Here is a 13,229-nt window from a genome sequence, read left to right on the forward strand (position 1 = left end):
AATGATTAATTCTTTGAAAAACTTTTGGGGTTTCTCTTCAGGCTTAGGAAATTCTTTAACCATGGCACTTCATTCAGTCTTTGAGTGGTGAAGGACACCTGAGGAGACTATTATTTTCATTTATCCATTAAAATTTTTTTTGAAATTTATTTATTTTAGAGAGAGTCAGAGGGGAGGGACAGAGAGAGAGAGAGAGAAAGAGAGTGAGACACAGAATCCAAAGCAGGTTCCGGGCTCTGAGCGGTCAGCACAAAGTCTGATGCAGTACTCGAACTCGTGAACCGTGAGATCATGACCTGAGCTTAACCAACTGAACCACCCAGGCACCTTTCATTTATCTATCTTAAAATAACTGTCCAATAGTCTTTTCAGAGTGGGGAAGCAGTTCAGAGAGAAAATGAGTAAAATGTGAGTACTCAGTTGAAAAAGAATGCAGGAGCACTAGGAGTCACGTCAGTTCTATGGTTTTCTGTTCTTGGCCCTTCTTATGTGTTTAGGTTTTCATTAGCTCTTTGTAGCAAGTCTTTTAATAAAGTATTTTGGAATCTCAAAGGCTTTTAGAAGCTTCTGCATACCAATTAAAGTAGGCACACCATTCTGTTTGTTCAAGGTGGGATCCCTTGCTTTTAAATGCATTTCTTAAATGAGTGATCTTGCCCAATTGGGACATTTCACAAAATGGCCAGTGTAAATCAAGATTATTTTAGTAAAGTTTTACCATTTTGCTAGATAGATGCAGTTTCTGGATCATAGTTCTTAAATATAAAATTTGCGGGTATGCTGGATAGTGGCACACTCAACTCTTTGGACATAAAGAATTCCATTCATGTCAGCTATACCTTTGGGAGTCCCAGAGCCAAATTAATATGTTAAAGGGCCTATCGTGTAAATCTTTCTGAGGTAGCAAACACTCTAAGAACTTGAAAATCTCAACCTGTGACCACCATTCTCTGCGGGTTTATCGACTTTTGAGATTCCTTATAATATTCACTCCCACTGGATTCAGTCCAACCCATATTGAACCCAATCTGATCCCAGACCCAGTCCAGCTCTAGCTGGTAACCACCAACAGTTCCCCAGATGTGGACTCTGGGGTTTGTGGAAGGATTGTACCAGCAAATCCCAAATAATGACAGCCACAGGCTAATTCCAAGCAAAAGGGGAACTACAGCTGCCACCAGCAGTTCTCAACATGAAATCTGGGGATAGAACCAAGGGCTGGGGCTTCCAATCAAACAAGGAGCTGTAGAAAGCCAACTAGATATGAAGCTCCATACCAAGAAGATGGAAGTCAGAACTGAAAGGAACTTAACCAATGGCCCTTGGAAATGGTGAGAACGGCAAAGGGTCCATGGGTGCCACTCCCGTGTTCCTCATTGCCCCCAAAGCTGCAGGAAGTCTCCTTCAGCCTCCTGCTGCCCCCACACCTGTTAAAGAAGAAAAATCCAACCAAGAAACTAACAGATCTAATTGGCTTTACTCAGCGGTCTGTGAATCAGGCAGACTCCCATCTACCACACACATCTAAATACAAGAGTGCTCCTGACGTTCTGTAATTTTGATTTTAAGGTAAATGACTGGTTTCCATTAAGTTACTTAGAAAATTAGATGTCGCATCTCCTAAAGAAAGAATACTAAGGAAGATGAAAGAAAAGAGAAAATAATCAAAAGATGTTACTTATCATGTCACCTATTTAATATGAATTTCCTAAAAGAGGTGAACCAATTCAAAATAATGTAAAACTAAAACATTAAATTTGGAGAAATTTTGTCTACAGGTCAACAATGGTAATACAGAATTCATAAACAAACAAAAACCCAGAAGCAAAAAAGAAAAAAAAAAGTTCCCCACATCTAAAAAGTAGATTCTATTAAAATTAATGATTTCTGAGAATGAAAACTAAGTGAGTAATAAACACACAAAATACATAATGCCCATCAAAGAACGTTAATAGAATTGCACATGTATTTTTCTGGGGTGGGAATGATTTGTGAAAATGGACTAGAATGGCTTCATCCCGCCTCCTCTTAATGTACTTAAAGACTTTCCATCGTTTTTAGACAATGTGTATAAATAATTCCCTTAAGATAGCCTATCAAACCCTGCATATTCTGACATTTTTTTTATTATTCTAAACATATCAAATACCACTCACTCTTTACTTGATAATTTCTAGACACTGATACCTGATCACACTAGTACGTGCAAAACTACAGACAACTGGCATACTGTTTTATGTACATGAAATCAATTGCTAATGCATATGCATGTTTTATGCCTTTATATCTTTCAAGTTTTAGATGAAGTCTTTTGCTGAATTTATTTTTATCTGACATGACTTTTTCATTGAAGTATAATTGATGTACACTATTTCAGATATACAACATATTTGACAATTCTACACATCACTCATTGCTCACCACGATAAGTGCCATCACTCTCTGTGACCACACAATGCTATTACAATATTACTGACTACCTTCCACATGCTGTACTTTTCATTTCCTTGACCTATTTATCTTATAACTGGGAGTTTGCACCTCTTAATCCCTTTTATCTATTTTTCCATCCCCCCACTCACCTTTCTTTAATATCCATTTTAGTTAAATTCACAACACATTACTCAGTGCAAAATAAGATATTTATCAATATATTCCTGTAGTTTATTTCTATATTGTCTGAATTACCGAATGCTAAATTACATGAAGTCGGGGACCTTGCCTGCCCGGTTTACTAAGGCATGCATCGACTTAAGACAGTATGTTGAACTGATGAGATTCTCAGAATTGAATTGGAAAGTTAGATGAAGATGGCAGGTGAGTGATTTAGCTGTTGTCTAAATTAAAAATAGTACGAGCCTGGATTAAGAAAGAAACCATGAAAATGGAAAGAAAATAATAGAATCAAACATAATTTGGAGGTAGAATCTAGAGATAGACTGACATAGTTGATATAAGAGTCAAAGGGAAGGAATAATTCATTTTGATAGCTCATTTTGAATACAAGTTAAAGATATGATATAGTAGATAATTTCAAAAATATGGATAAGCCGTATAAAAATCAATCATGTATAATCTAAACTCAGAGAAATTATGTGTAGGTACATATGTGTGGGTTCTATAATAACACACAATACAGGGAATGGAGCAAGTCAAAGTATATAATTGATGGGATTATATAATATGTATTACCGATTGTCTCATTTTACTCAGTTTTAATCTTTTTTTTTAATGGTTATATTTATTTTTGGGACAGAGAGAGACAGAGCATGAGTAGGGGAGGGGCAGAGAGAGGGAGACATAGAATCCAAAGCAGGCTCCAGGCTCTGAGCTATCAGCACAGAGCCCTACTCAGGGCTCGAACTCGTCAACTGAGAGATCATGACCTGAGCCCATGACCTGAGTCGAAGTTGGACACTCAACAGACTGAGCCACCCAGGCTCCCCTCATTTTACTCAGTTTTATTGGCATAGACTTTTGTCACAGTGTAAGAGAATATCTGTCTCCTGAAAACTTTACTTATAATATAATAATGTCAAATTATAACATAAATATCATAATTTCCATAACTGAAAAGAGTATCTTCTTGGAGAAATTGTGTTTTATTACAAAAATGAATAGTGTAAATTCTATTTATTATCATTTTTTCCAAAATATCTCTTGATATCTTCTGAACATATCCCAGTTAATCAGGCTTAGTGATACTAATGTATGTGTCTATTTATTGCAAATATTTCACTCAGTTTAATTTTTAGTTACTTTTTTTAGTTCTTGGTGGTATGTGAAAATCAGGCAATGTATTTTATTATGGATCATTTATTATGGATCATTTTCTGATGCCATGCACATCTACATATTTAAAAAACACTCTTTTTCTTAAAGCTTCTATAATTTTACTGTATGTCTCTGTCTCTGTCTCTTTCTCTCTCTATATAATAGGTATAAATATATATATAATATATTTTTAATTGTCATACATATGGTGAGCAAATTTATATTTTTAAACTTGTTTTTTATGTAATAATTTGTTATATTTGTTACTTACATAGAAAGACAATTATTTTTAGTAATTATTTTATACTCTAATAATTTCACAAAAAATTTTTCAATTAAATAATATTACAGTTATTTTGAGGTAAGAAATCATTTATAAGTGTATAATTTAACTTCGTATATTTATTTCTGTGTTTTTTCTCAGTGAAACAGATCAAATGTCAGATATCTTGGTGAATAAAGGTGATAATAAAATGCAATCTTCTCAAGTATCTATGTACTTTCTGACTGTGGAAGGGATCCTTCTATTTTGCTACTGACATATTGTCAGATTACTACAGATTCTTATTCTGTACTATGTTTGAGTAGCTTTCTTTTCTGGCCAGATTAAATATAGCAGTCCTCATGAAGGAATAAGATACAATTTATAATTAAGAATGAGCATAGCATGTAGGATTCAAGCAAATTAACAGCAAAATTAAATGACAAGATAAGGCCTAAGAATTTTTCGTTTTAAATCAGGTAATTTAATTTTAATGTTAGGAGAATAGTCACTTAAATCAAAGAGGGAGAGAAGGAAGAAGGGTGTTTGCTGTTGGCTCAACTGGAAATGGTCAAGGTTAGATACACTGCAAGTGATGCCTATTCAGACGAAATTAACATTTCTGTGATTCTCTTGGGATTTCATCACTCCTTGTGCGGGCTTAGTCCTCTGAGTTACTGAAACAATTTCATGTTCTATATTTACACACAAATTCATGAGAGCAAGGAAAACAATTTGTGCTCCAGACTTATCAGATAATGTTCCGAGTCGCACACTGATTTTCACTTTTGAATCAGATTTTGCAGACTAGATATCACATCTCATCCCATTGATGGGTTTAGGAAAGCCTATACTGAACCGATCACCACGAAAATATTGATGCGACTATCTTGAATAGTTTAAGTGCAATGGTTTTCAGTGTGGGCTTCTTATTAAAATCATGTGAACATTGCAAAGTATATTGACCCTAGAAATTTCCTCCTGCCTTGCTCAATCCCTGAAGGTATACCATTGTCAGGATATTTATATTAACAATAACCTAAATCTGAATAGTTACAAAAATTTTTTTCAGACACTTTGCTGCATAGCCTGGGTTGATAGTCATAAATTTAATCCCTTTGAGACCACCCTCACAGTTGTCGACCGGATTTAATTCCATCTCACCCAACACTAACCTTTGGCTAGTGAGAAAAGAGAACAAATGTAAAAAGGAAAAATCAAATACCCACTAGAAATCATAATTGATTAATATCCTATTTCATATGAGACCACACAATTCAATCTATATTTTTGTTAATCTTTCATCTTCAGCCAGTAGTATATGCTGGATAGTTGTGCTAAGTTTTGGGATTTTTGCAGAGCCGTCCAAGATGTAATATTTAGGTACTTTCCATAATTATATTAAGTTCAAGCTTTACAAAGGTTGGTTGATTTGCTTGCATGTATATTTGAGAAATTGGGTAAAAACAGAATTGATTGATATAGTTTAAACTCATTATTTCCCCCAAAACAAGTTTTTATTTTGACAACTAATAAATTATGTTACAGTCATGGGAGAGAAATCCAAATTAGTTTTTATAATCATTTCAAATTGTATGTTCTTGAATTATTAGCATGTTCATTTTTTTTCTCTTAAGAATGCTGACATTTAAATGTTGTTCTTTCTTAATTAAAAAATACAGGGTAAAGGTGAATTTCTGCATTGTGTTGTTAGCTTCAGAAATAAAAAAAAAGTGTCACATGGTATAAAGATTTTGATAAACACACTAAATCTCCTATCCCATAAAAAGTATAATTTGTTGGTGTACTCTTTCCTACGGTCTTTTGCTGGGGATACTGTTGTAAAATTCTCCAAGATCTAAAAAGGCCTTGAATCTCTTTTGCTTCAGTTGCAAATCTATTAATAGAATGGGCAGATTTTGTGATGCTTCATTGCTTTCAGTTGATGGAGGAGAATGCAAAGTCCTCTTTCTTTCCAAGGGGTGTTGAAGCACAATTATTTCAGACACCCTGATACAAAGTGAAACAAAAACAGGCTTTCGTCTTTTCTTCAAGGCCGGGGAAGGATGTGCCTCTCTTTTTCAAAATGCACATATTTCAGAAATTTAAATGTTTGAGAAAAGTTCATTGCTTCGAATAAAGTAAGAATGGTGACTATATCAAGCATGATCTACAGTTGATGGAAGTGTCAGGTTGCTTCATCGTCGTCCAGGAAATTACATTGACTGCATATTTTCTTACCGTTTCTCAAAATAGTATGTAATGGATTTGAAAAACACTCAGACTAAAAATGTCCAGCAAATATTTTCACTTGAATAAATATAATTTTGTAAGTAGAAACTTCACACATCATAAAGGATTTGGGATACAAAAACAGATTTTCAGATCCACATGTCAAAATAATGTCAATTTGAAAGGTCCGTCTCCAAAAGATAATTTTATATTTATTTTTTTATGTGAAATGTGATAAACAATTGGGGGAAAATAACTTAACGCTTACATGCAACCCTCGTATATGTAATTCATTTAATCTACTATGTACACATGGAATGTTTGTTGTCTTCTTACTTTAACAACTTTGACCTGCATGCATGGGCTCAGAACAGGGAATATGGAGGCGTACTTCATTGTGTTGCACGATGTATTATATTTATTGCAGGAAATTGTGATTTTTACAAATTGAAGGTTTGTGGGGAATCCGTATTGAGTCAGTCTATTGGCCTCATTTTTCTTTTTTTTTTTTTTTTAACATTTTATTTATTTTCGAGACAGGGAGAGACAGAGCATGAACAGGGGAGGGTCAGAGAGAGGGAGACACAGAATCTGAAACAGGCTCCAGGCTCTGAGCTGTCAGCACAGAGCCCGACGCGGGGCTCGAACTCACGGACCGCGAGATCATGACCTGAGCCGAAGTCGGACGCTTAACCTACTGAGCCACCCAGGCGCCCCTGGCCTCATTTTTCTAATAGCGTTTTGCTCACTTCATGTCTTTCTGTCATATTTTGGTAATCCTCATAATATTTCAGACTTTTTTCTTATTATATTTGTCATGGTGATCTGTGAACAGTGATCTTTGATCCTACTATTGTAATAGCTTTGGGAATGCCATGAGCTGTGCCCATATCAGAGGGTAAAAGTATGTGACAAATGTATGTGTTTTGATGGCTCCACTGACTGGCTGTTCCTCCTTTTCTCTTCAGGCTTCCCTATTTCCTGAGAGACAACAATATTGACATGAGGCCAGTTAGTAACCCTAACATGGCCTCTACCTGTTCAAGGAAGAGGAAAAGTCTCCTGTCTCTTTACTTTCAATCAAAAGCTACAGATGATTAAGCTTAGTGAGAAAGGCATGTTGAAAGCCAAGATAGGCCAAAAGCTAGGTCTTCTACCAGTTCGCCAAGTTTGAATACAAAAGAAAGTCTTCGACGGAAATTAAAAGTGCCACTCCAGTGAACACACAAAAGATAAAGAAAGGCAAAACAGCCTTCTTGCTGATGTGGAGAAAGCCACCCATGTGCCCTAACAGCACATTCAGTTCCAATGAAAAACAAATCAGCCCGCGTTTAATGTCTAGCCAGCCCTTTCTCACAAACCCGAGAGTCTCTCTCAAAAACTTGTTTCTTCATAACCACGGTAGATTATACTACCATCTATATCCCTCGAAGGCCACTCACATAAACCTTGGGTTCCTTCAATATCTTAACTTCTGGTTCCTATGTGACTTTCTTTACATTCTTCTTACAATCTCTATTAACTTTCCTTTTTTTTCCTTTTTCTTTTTTTTTCTTTCCGTCTAATTCTTTCTGATTCTTTAGAATCAATTCTTCAGCTAGGACTCCCTGATTCCCTGCAATTCATAACTAGGGTAGGTTTTGGGGTTAACATTTCCCATTAAAAATATATATTTTCCCATTTGTTGCACATTAAGTTGCACTCAGAAATATTTATAGACATATAGTCTGAATACTGCATATGTACACTCAGAATATCACATTGTCACATTTCTTAGGCTTCAGTTTTCTATCCATTGATCTAAATCACAATATGTCCATTCATATTGGCTTGACATAATGGTTTACTCTTCTCATTCTTGCCATATTATAATTTAAGTACCAATCCTCTGAATTAGGGTAATGAGGACCTAGAGATATCACAGGGTCTGGGTGAAAGTTATTGTTTCAGAATTAATGCTCCAAAATCATAGACAAGAGAAGAATACAATCTTGACTCAATGGAAATAACTGAAAACACAACATGGAGATGTCTTAAAGGCAACTGCTATAGCTTTAATTCATTATTACTACTGACTAACTGATACTTCATAGAGCACATGTAACACATTTTACTCAGTTAATCCTTCATTGCTAGCCCCTCAAAATAATTCTGTTTTATTTTTTTCTATGAAGCATGATTACATTTAACATGTTTTTATGCATGTACATACACATACACGCATGTACATAATTCTATAGAAAGAAATTTAAAAAGCGAGATTGCGCATATGAAGGGTATGTGTATTTTAACTATGATTTACAATGCCAGATTGCTTCTAGAAAACTGTAACAAGTGGCATTCATGCAAACTGTAAGTATATCCTTTTACCCAGATTCCTGACAGGACTAGGTGTTATGGCTTTGTAAAATCGCTATCAGCTTCGTAAGTTTACCAATCTGGTGAATATAATGACATTTATTTCTATTGTTATCTGCATTTCTTTGCATGGCTTCCTAAATCATTTTCTTTTCATCTTAAATATCAAGTATATTCCATGTATATTCTATCAAAAATTACATCCTACTTAACTTTCTACAATTTTTCACAGCTTTATTTTTTCCTTTGCACTTGCCAATATTAAAGTGATGTATATTACTCATTTACCTGTATGTTATTTTTCTCTAGGGAAAATAAGCTCTGAAAAACAAAGTGTTTATTATTTTGCTTGTCACTATACCCTCACCATTAGGAGATTCCCTGGCATATAGTAGGTGCTAAATGCAAATATTAAAATGAATTAACACAGGGGGGCACTGGGTGGCTCAGTGAGTTAAACTTCTGAGTTCAGCTCAGGTCATGATCTCAGGGTTCATGAGTTTGAGCCCCGCATCGGGCTCTGTGCAGATGGCTCGGAGGCTGGATCCTGTTTTGGATTCTGTGTCTCCCTCTCTCTCTCTGATCCTTCCCCACTCGCACTCTCTCTCTAAAAAAATAAACATTAAATATTGATTAATTAATTAACATATAAATGAAACTAACAACAAAAAGAAGAATTTTCTATGCCCTTAAAACATTGCATCAAAACATTTTTTTTTTCATTGGGGCCCCAGAGATTATAGAATCTGAGGATTTATAATCAACTTATAAACATTATAGGACATTTGAAATCTTGGAAATGTGCAGGTGGCTGTCATACCAGAAACATCCCTATTCTTAGGTCAGGGTAAAGAGCACAAAATCATAAAAATATGAATGTCTGTATGTGATGATTGCATTAAACCATCCCTGTTTAAGACTTCACTTTTCCTCCTTAAGAGGAGGGGGGCAATTTATTTATTTATTTATTTTTAATTTTTTTTAACGTTTTATTTATTTTTGAGACAGGGAGAGACAGAGCATGAATAGGGGAGGGCCAGAGAGAGGGAGACACAGAATCTGAAACAGGCTCCAGGCTCTGAGCTGTCAGCACAGAGCCCAACGCGGGGCTGGAACTCACGGACCGCGAGATCGTGACCAGAACAGAAGTCAGCCACTTGACCGACTGAGCCACCCAGGCGCCTGAGGCAGGGGGCAATTTAAATCACATTCCTAGTCTCAATATGTCCAACAAAATGAGTTAGCATGTTCCAAATAGGAGGCCAATAATGTTGAGCTCTTAAGCAACTTCAGATCCACTCCCTGTGTGTACCAAATTGATCTTGAGATTGCTTTCCAACAGAGTGGCCTCTATTTGGAAACTACTCCCTATAGGAAAGCCACATAAAACAAGTCCTCAGAGTTAGTAGACCCAAACCAATAGGAAGCAGAACTCTACTTCCTGGCAGCCAGAGCCCTTGCCTTATAATATAATGTGTATTATTTGACCTTTATTACTCTAGATGCTTGGTACAAATCTGTAATCAGAGAAACTTTTCATGAAGAGCAGACATTTCAATAGTATATGGACATAAAAGACAAGAAATTGTCTCCCCTGAAAAAATTGTTTTGGCTGCAACCTAAAGATTTAGTGACATAACTAAAGAACAATTGAGGAAGAATCTTAATTAGCCATGTAAAATGAGAATCATTTCTTTTGGAATTCACTACAACTATTTTCATTGAAATCCACCAGATTATACATTCCATAAGGCCCGGATTTGATATACAATAACTAGCCTTCAAATTAATGGAAATATGGAAATATGGAAATATGGAAAATGGCAGTCCCCATGATGTAAAATTCCCCACCCTTTAACCGAAACCATTTCACTGAATAAAACACAAGTGCAAGTTTATCATGAACTCGGTCATCATAAATAGTATCAGAGCCGCTGTTACTATTGACATGTGTGATTACGATGAGACTTGAAAACGCAAATCTGCTTTGTTTGAGTTTTGCAACGTAGACGTTTATTGGTATTTGTTAAGGAAAAATCACACGACTTTATGATATATGTTATACAAATGGGCGTCAGGGAAAGAATGAGACAAGGTGCAGCGGCAACAAAGGAATGAATCATAGAGTCGTGCCCTGATAGAACATGGTAAACACATACACGCAAAAATACACACATACATGTGCACACAGGCACACAATTACTCTGGTTATAGGTCTGGAAACTCAGGGTCAAATATACTTATTATAGGTGGATCCAATCCCATTCTCTGAACCCTACCTAAAATCCTCATTTAGATGAGTCACTTCAAGCCGTAGACAGCAAAATGATGCAACAATGAATCACTGTAGCCTACATGTGAGATTTCTCCTTGATTGAGTGTTTTCCAGTGGTAAGAAATGGGTTCTTATAGCCATAAAATAAAGTCTATCAGTCTGGGTCTTTTCAATTCAATCCTTGTTGATTATATTTAGATTGAATTATTCCATGAAAGGGCCATTTCAAGTGATCCTTCCCAATTATTTCTGTCATCTTAAATTATTTGTATAGTAATATAATTTGCAGTGGTCTAATCTTCAAAATCACCACATATTTTCATTCACATATTTTGAGACTTCATCCAAGTTTCTAGGTCTGCTGAGAGAAGCGGATGACTTTCACAGGATATAAGGTTATTTTCTAGCATAGAGGAAGATCTGAGAAAAACCCCACTATAAAAATTAAAGATGGCAATACCATACTCCCAATATTTCATATTTTATGGCATTACTATTTGTGTTTGGGGCAGACTGAAAATCTATTTTTATTATGCTTTCTGAGATGGCACTTTGAATTTAAACCCCATTTTCCATGGCTTATAGCTTTTCCACTGAGTACCTTTGGGGATAAACTTCATCATGCTGGTTCTTAACCTAGAATAAAATAATTCAGGAAGTTTGAAGGAAATGTATTTTGTCGTTTTTGATTTAAGTAACTACAGGGAAATTCTTTTTGGCTGTTCAAAAATATTATACATTTTTTTTCTTGAATAATTCATAAGAAATTATAATTTTAAGTGCAAATATTTATAATGCAATTATCTTTTAGAAAAGACACACATATTTAAAATTATTTATACAAAATGACAATGAAATATAATACACATTTACTACATTTCTCAATTCATATAGTGCAATTCTCAATGATCTGCCAAATCCATCAGAAGTTCTGAAATGTAGGCTTTTGTGGAAAGGACGGCTGTATTGAATCAAAATGAAAAATCTTATTTGCAGGAATGACTAACCACCTATTAAAGAGTCAAGGTTTCAGTGGCTATTTAAATGCAGGCTCAGTGGTTTATGTAATGTCAAAATTCTTCATTCTCCCATTTCAAATGTGTATACATAAGGCTAGTTTTTGATATCCATTTATACAAAAGCAAAATTTAAAAGGATAATAAAATAAAAACTCATAAAGGCTCCTGGTGCGTCTTACCCAGCTTAATAACTTGTGGAATTTTCAGGAGAAAAGAGGACTCATATTTCCCAACACAATCACTAATTTAGTAAAAACACCTCCCTTATTGGGGGTTTGATAATCATTAAACAGTGCTAATCAAATGTAGACATTATCCAGTTAAGAAATAGAGATATTTTATTATAGAGGACACTCTCTACATAAACAATAAGCAATATATACTTGCCTTTATCTCACACACACATGTATGTATGTATGTATGTATGTATATGTGTATGTACAATACACATAAAATTAATACATATTGTGCACATGTAAGAAATAAATAACTATGTATAAACCTATACATACGTAAATATAGATGTATCTGTATTTTATTTTGGTTTGTATCCTAATTTGTATCCTAATTTCTAATCCTAATAATAATTGTATCCTAATTATTTTCCTAATAGGAAAATAATCCTATTTTCATTTTCTTTTTTTAATGTTTAATTTTGAAAGAGAGAGAGAGACAGAGACTGAGACAGAGCATGAGCAGGGGAGGAGCAGAAAGAGAGGGAGACATCGAAGCAGGCTCCAGCCTCTGAGCTGTTAGCACAGGGCCAGATGTGGAGCTCGAATTTACGAAGCATGAGATCATGACCTGAGCCGAAGTCTGATGCTTAACCTACTGAGTCAGCCATGCCCCTGACCCAATTATATTTTATAATGTTCTATTTCTGGAAAATATGATTTAATGGGGTTAGTTTAGTAATTGTTATTTAAAAAGATTTCTAAGGTGAGGGCACCTGGGTGGTTCAGTCAGTTAAGTGCCCAAGTTCAGCTCAGGTCAGGATCTCAAGATTCACGAGTTCAAGCCTCACGCGTCAGGCTCTCTCTCTCTCTCTCTCAAAAATAAATAAAACATTAAAGTTTTTTTTTTTTTTTTTAATATATCTAGTGGCATCTGGGTGACTCAGTTGGTTAAGCTCCCTCCTCGTCATTTCAGCTCAGGCCATGATCTCATGGTTTCTTAAGTTTGAGCCCTGCATTGGGCTCTGCGCTGACAACAGGGAGACTGCTTGGGATTCTCTCTCTCCTCTCTCTCTGCCCCTCCCCCATTTGTGTTGTCTCTGTCTCTCTCAAAATAAATAAACTAAAAAAAAAAA

At 35.3% G+C, this 13,229-nt stretch overlaps 1 pseudogene; it reads left to right on the forward strand.

Moving 5' to 3' along the window:
- The first annotated feature begins 1,315 nt into the window (after nucleotides 1–1,315).
- LOC128778373 (annexin A11-like) overlaps nucleotides 1,316–13,229 on the forward strand; it is a 124,689-nt pseudogene continuing 112,775 nt past the window's right edge.

The sequence above is a fragment of the Panthera pardus genome, unplaced genomic scaffold, assembly GCF_024362965.1.
Source record: "Panthera pardus isolate Hobbes unplaced genomic scaffold, ASM2436296v1 HiC_scaffold_2, whole genome shotgun sequence".
Taxonomy (NCBI): Eukaryota; Metazoa; Chordata; class Mammalia; order Carnivora; family Felidae; genus Panthera; species Panthera pardus.